General features: G+C 49.9%; 1 pseudogene; it reads left to right on the forward strand.

The window, feature by feature from the left end:
* The first annotated feature begins 622 nt into the window (after positions 1 to 622).
* On the forward strand, positions 623 to 3246 carry LOC101113627 (transcriptional adapter 2-beta-like; annotated as a pseudogene).
* Positions 3247 to 6748: the final 3502 nt, after the last annotated feature.

The raw sequence follows: 6748 nt of genomic DNA on the forward strand, positions 1-6748 counted from the left end.
CCCCATGGACTGAGGCCCACCAGGCTCCTCCGTCCATGGGATTTTCCAGGCAAGAGGACTGGAGTGGGGGGCCATTGCCTTCTCTGTTCTCCTACCTGACTGCCATGAAATGGGAAATCAGTCTTTTTCCTGCCTTCCGACTTAACAAACATCAGCTCTTAGAACCACACCATTGACCCTCCTGGGGCTCCAGCTTGTCAGTTCTGGACTTCAGACTTCTCAGCCTCCATAATTGTGTGAGCCAGTGTTTTATAATTTAGATAGATAGACTAGATAGATATTTCATGGAAGAAATCTGACTAATACACTTAGAAAAACTTCCCTTACTCTCAAGAGTTGCCTGGGTGTTGTTTCTGAGTGCAAAGCTGCTCAGGGAGAAGTTAACATCCTATACTGTCCTTCTGATTGTGGTCAGTAACCATCACCTAGACGGTAAGTTCCTAGCTGTAGTAATTTTTTCAGAGTCATATTATAATATTTTATATATAATATATATCATATGCTGAATAAGGCTTCCTTTTCAAGATGACTCGCTGAATAGACACTACAGTCCCTCTCCCATCCTACATTTCTAAAAATGAAGAAAAGATAAAAAGTGTTTTATAAAAGTGTGTAAAAAGTCATGGTTGCAAGTGCTATTGGTAATAAGGAACAAGGTAATTTTCTGACTAATACTTCTGCTGGAGAAAATTATGAAACCTGGATAAAATATTTTCCTTTAAATCTGCTTGAGACTTCTACCTCTGTGAATGTAATAGGGAAGAACAAATCTCAATCTATAATAAACCTGTTTCTTTTACTTTAACCTTTGTATTGTATTCCACTTGCTTTAAGAATATTGGCTATAACCTGAAATATACAGGATAGTCCAAGACTCCGACCTTTAAGGGTGTGACACTTTTCCATTCATATAGAGATTAAAAAATATTGCAGAACAGAGAATAACATTGGTCTTGTTGGAGGTTTATAGGAACATCCATGACCTGACTTATGTGGCCGGCTGCAACAATAAAAGATTCCTGCAGTAAGCAGTTTGTAACAACCAACCAGCCCCTCCTCCCCTCCTTGCCTTTTAAAATGCTTTGCTGAAACCCTTCTGGGAGTTAGGGATTTTTTAAGAGTATAAACCACACAGCTACTTGCATAGCCCTATAATAAACCTTTCTATGCTCCAAAATTTGATCACATGGACCGCAGCCTTGTCTAACTCATTGAAACTACAAGCCATGTCGTGTAGGGCCACCCAAGACAGATGAGCCATGGTGGAGAGTTCTGACAAAATGTGGTCCACTGGAAAGGGAATGGCAAACCACTTCAGTATTCTTGCCTTGAGAACCCAATGAACAATATGAAAAGGCAATAAGATATGACACTGAAAGATGAACTCCTCAGGTCTGTAGGTGCCCAATAGGCTACTGGAAAACAGCAAAGAACTAGCTCCAGAAAGAATGAAGAGGCTGAGCCAAAGCAGAAACAATGCTCAGTCATGGCTGTGTCTGGTGGTGAATGTTAAGTCCCATGCTGTAAAGAACAATATTGCATAAGAACCTGGAATGCTAGATCCAAGAATCAAGGTAAATTGGAAGTGGTCAAACAGGAGCTAGCAAGAGTGACCATCAACATTTTAGGACTAAGTGAAGTAAGGTGGACCAGAATGGGTGAATTTAATTCAGACGATCATTACATCTACTACTGTGGGCAGTAGAATCCCTTAGAACAAATGGAGTAGCCCTCATAGTCAACAGAAGACTCAGAAATGGAGTACTTGGGTGCAATCTCTAAAACAACAAAATGATCTTTGTTCCTTTCCAAGTCAAATCATTCAATATCACCGGAATCCAAGTCTATGCCCAATCACTAACGCCAAAGAAGCTGAAGCTGAACGGTTCTATAAAGATCTACAAGACTCCCAGAATTATCACCCAAAAAAAAAAAAAGAAAAGAAAAATGTCAGCAGCAGGCGCCTGAGGCGGGGCGGCCGAGGTGGTGGCGGCCCGCGGTTTCGCTGGAGCTCCGGGCGGCAGAAGATGGCGAGCTCGGCAAGAAGTACTGCATGTACTGCCTGGCCGAGGTGAGCCCGCTGCGCTTCCGCTGCACCGAGTGCCAGGACATCGAGCTGTGCCCCTGCCCCGGGTGCTTCTCCGCCGGCGCCGAGATCCGCCGCCGCCACCACCACCACCACCACCGCTGCTACCGCGGCTACCAGCTGATGGACGGCGGGCGCTTCACGCTCTGGGGGCCCGAGGCAATGGGGGCTGGACCAGCCGCGAGGAGCAGCTGCTGCTGGATGCCACCGAGCAGTTCGGCTTCGGGAACTGGGAGGACATGGCAACTCACGTCGGCGCTTCCCGGACCCCCCAGGAAGTGATGGAGCATTACACATCTTGGTGGCCGAGCAGCAGCAGCTGGACTACGTGCCTCTGCCAGACGACTACGAGATCGAGTACGACCAGAACGCCAAGACGCTCATCAGCAGGCTCTCCGTCAACTAGGCAACGACGTGGAGATCGAGCTGAAGCGCGCGCACGTGGACATGTCCGTGTGCAAGTTCCGCGAGCGGCAGCCGTGCAAGAACATCGCCCGCGACTACAACCTGGTGCCCGCCTTCCTGGGCAAGGACAAGGAGAAGGAGCGGCGGCGCGGTGCAAGGTCACCAAGGTGAAAGAGCTGCGGCTGAAGCTGCGGCCTGTCTACCAGTTCATGTCGTGCAAGGAGTTCGACGACCTGTTCGAGCACATGCACAAGGAGAAGATGCTGCGCGCCAAGATCCGCAAGCTGCAGCCCTACCGGCGCAAGGCATCACCAAGATGGAGGAGTTGGCAGAGTAGAGGCAGCCCGGCACAAGCGGGAAAAGCGCAAGAACAAGGCGGCGGCGGCGGGGGGCGCCAAGCGCGGCAAGGAGGACGGCCTGAACCGCGAGTTCGCGGACATCGAGCACCTGCCGGGCTTCGAGCTCCTGTCAGACGGCGAGAAGGTGCTGTGCAGCTCGCTGAACCTGAGCCCCAAGCACTTCGTGACCGTGAAGACCATCATCATCAAGGACGACCTGCCGAAGCGCCAGGGCATCCCCTCCAAGAGCCGCCTGCCCAGCTACCTGGATAAAGTCCTCAAGAAGTGGATCCTGAACTTCCTCACCGAGAGCAGGTGGATATCCAGAGACGCCTCCTGAAGCCCGCCGCTTGGAACTGACGGAGGGACGGATGGCTGGATGGTGGCCGCGAGAGCCGCACGACAGCGAAGAGGGGGAAAAAAAAAACAACTTTGTGAGCCAAAAGGAAACGGGGTGGGCGGGAGTGGGAGAGGGCACACATTTCCGGCTCCACCCCCACCCCGCATTGTTGCTCTTTTTTTTTAAACAAATTGAGTTCTTTTTTTAGGGTATCAGTTCTTTTTCTTGTCCTCAGAAGAAGCAATAGCAACAGTCGGATCAAGGAGAAGACAAAACCCGTGTATATTTTAACTGAATCCCTAAATGTAGTACTTTAAGATGATGATTTGCCTTTAAGTGTTGCCTTTAAGTGTTCAGTGTGGGGCATATGATGATGAGATTGGGCAATTTCCTTTTTTTGTTGTTGCTTCCCAGTGGTGCAGGACTGTGAGATGGGTGGAGAGGAGCCCTTTCCTGTTGGCCACCAGCTCACCCCGGTGACCTGAGCTCTGCGCGGCTGCCCTCAATGTTGGGCAGGTGGCACTTTAGGCCAAGGGTGCAGGGCCGGACAGAAGAGGCCGGGGAGGGCGGGATGGGCATACGTAGGGACTCGCCAGGAGGAATCTGGTGTTGAATGGTTTGGCCAAACTGAGCTTCCCCACGCCGACATGCAGTGGCACTTTGAGGGAGCTCACCGCGGTGTCTTGGGGTGACGCAGGGCCCAGCACAGACTGGCAGAACGCGGAGCCACCTCCCCTGGGGCTTTTGCTTGCTGTGCTTAGAACTTGGCCATGCGTTTTACTTGGAAGAACTCATTTTAAATGAAGTTCACCGAGAGTTGAGAGTTCTGGGTTTTGGGTCAGCCCCTTCTAGGGTTCTCACCCCAGTGGCAAGCCCCTCTGTCTCTGAGATTGGCCAGTGTCTTGTCTTGTGTGGTGTCAGGCGCTGGGCTAGACGAGAGGGACCCCTGTGGCCTGGAGGCCCGGGCACTGCTCTGGGCTGCCTCCTTGAGCCAGACTCTGGTGTGGCTCTGCCCAGCCCGGTTCAGAGAGGCTATCAGGGGTGCCCCTTCGTGACGGGCACGGTGCCTTCACGTGGGAACCTAAGGATTCGTGTGTCTTCCAGCTGCCTGGGGCTCTCGTGTCCAAGGCCCAGCTGTAGAGTCACTGGAGTGGCCAGACCCCAGTGGTCCAACGGTCGTACTGGGGCGCATCCTGCCTCTCATCCCTCGTAGCTACCAGACTGTTTACCTCCCAGAATGCTTGGGTTTGAAGTTACTTTAAATTGAAGGTATTTGGGAGGGGAAAAAAAAAACACCTCATTTCCAAGGACGGCTCAGTTATGGTGCGTTTTCCTTTCACACCCTCTGTCTGTCCCTTAGGGTGAATTTCCAGCATTAAATACACACGTCAAGTATATTGGGGGCTTCCCTGGTGACTCAGATGGTAAAGAACCCAGCTACAATGCAGGAGACCTGGGTTCAGTCCCTGGGTTGGGAAGATCTCCTGGAGAAGGGAATGGCAACCCATTCCGGTATTCTTGCCTTGGAGAACCCCCACAGACAGAGGAGCCTCGGCGGGCCACCGTCCACGGAGTTGCAAAGAGTCGGACACGACTGAGTGCCTGACGCTCAAACACGTTGTCCATGGCTTTAGTTGTAAACCGCATAGCATGCTGGCAGAGCAGCACTCCCTGACCGCAAGCCCCGGCCGCCCTCTCTGACCATAAAGCAGCAGCGGTGGTGTCACTCCTGAGCACAGCCTCCCGCCTTCGCCTGCAGGGTAACCGCCGCTGACGAGAGCGCGGCCTTCGGTCTTCGCCTAGCAGAGGCGGAGACAGTGCTCATCCTTCCAGGGGTTCTCAGTCAGGGTTCCTGGAGCAGCAGCGCAGCGTCGTCCCCAGGGCAACAGGCTGGGCCTTCAGGGACTGGGCCCCCCACTAGGCCTCAGACACTCGGGACGGGGTCTCGCAGGTCACTGGGACTCCGACTGAAGTTTGAGAACTACAGGCTTTAGCCGCTCTGGTGTCACTGATTTTCTACATCAGATTCCTAGTTTGGTGAGGTTTTTTATTTAAGTCTTATTTTTATACAAAATGATTGCCAGACTTTCACTAAGCTTGAGAAGCAAAAGCTCCCTGTAAAATGTGCGTGGCCCTGGCCAAGAGCTCTCAAAGGAGATGTTCTGTGCTTAAGCAGGTTGTCAGTGTGTGTATATTTCTTCTCGATGGTATGAAGAATTTATTTAGGCTTGACTGTTTTTAAACACCGTAATGAATGTATTAAGTGAAGTGAAGAAGTGAAGTCGCTCAGTCATGTCTGACTTTTTTGCGACCCCATGGACTGTAGCCTACCAGGCTCCTCTGTCCATGGGATTTTCCAGGCAAGAGTACTGGAGTGGGTTGCCATTTCCTTCTCCAGGGGATCTTCCCAACCCAGGGATCGAACCTGGGTCTCCTGCATTGCAAGCAGACGCTTTAGCATCTGAGCCGCCAGGTTTGTTTATATAATGAATGTATAATTTATGTTAAAAGTGTGAACCCTTTGTTACAAGAGAAAAGAAATTTTATGATTGGTTGCCTCTTGCCCCATCAACTCCAGCTATTACTGTCGCATTAGTCCCACCCCTGCTGTTTGCTCGGAGCATTTAAATTTCTGTATTTAATTCTGAATGATTAATGAGTCACCATAATCCCATGAAATTCAGTTCAGTCCAGTTCAGTCACTCAGTCGTGTCTGATTCTTTGCGACCCCATGAATCGCAGCACGCCAGAGCTTCCTGTCCATCACCAACTCCCGGAGTTCACTCAGACTCACGTCTATCGAGTCAGTGATGCCATCTAGCCATCCCATCCTCGGTCGTCCCCCTTTCCTCCTGCCCCCAATCCCTCCCAACTCTTAGCATGAGGTGGCCAAAGTACTGGAGTTGCAGCTTTAGCATCATTCCTTCCAAAGAAATCCCAGGGCTAATCTCCTTCAGAATGGACTGGTTGGATCTTCTTGCAGTCCATGGAGTTAGGTCTTTTCAAAACTGAAACTCTCTCCAGTCACAGAAGATAATCAGCTGTTCAGAATGATGCTTTGGATGGCCAGCATTCTGAGAATGTATTCAGACCAAAAGTCTGCTTACCGCCTTTTTCCCCCCTTTACACATTAAACAGGTTGAGAACCAAAAAAAAAAAAGAGTCATTTTCATCATAGGAGAATAGAAATGCAAAAGTAGGAAGTCAAGAGATACCTGGAGTAACAGGCAAGTTTGTTCTTAGAGTACAAAGTGAAACACAGCAAAGGGTAACAGAGTTTTGCCAAGAGAACACACTGGTCATAGCAAATACCCTCTTCCAACAACACAAGAGACAACTCTACACGTGGACATCACCAGGTGGTCAATACCAAATCAGATTGATTATATTCTTTGCAGGCAAAAATGGAGAAGCTCTATACAGTTAGCAAAAACAAGATTGGGAGCTGACTGTAGCTCAGTTCATGAACTCTCTTATGGCCAAATTCAGACTTAAATTGAATAAAGCAGGGAAAATGACTAGGCCATTCAGGTCTGACCTAAATAAAATACCTTACAGTTATACCGTGGAAGTGACAAA

This window comes from Ovis aries, chromosome 18 (genome assembly GCF_016772045.2).
Source record: "Ovis aries strain OAR_USU_Benz2616 breed Rambouillet chromosome 18, ARS-UI_Ramb_v3.0, whole genome shotgun sequence".
In the NCBI taxonomy this organism is placed as follows: Eukaryota; Metazoa; Chordata; class Mammalia; order Artiodactyla; family Bovidae; genus Ovis; species Ovis aries.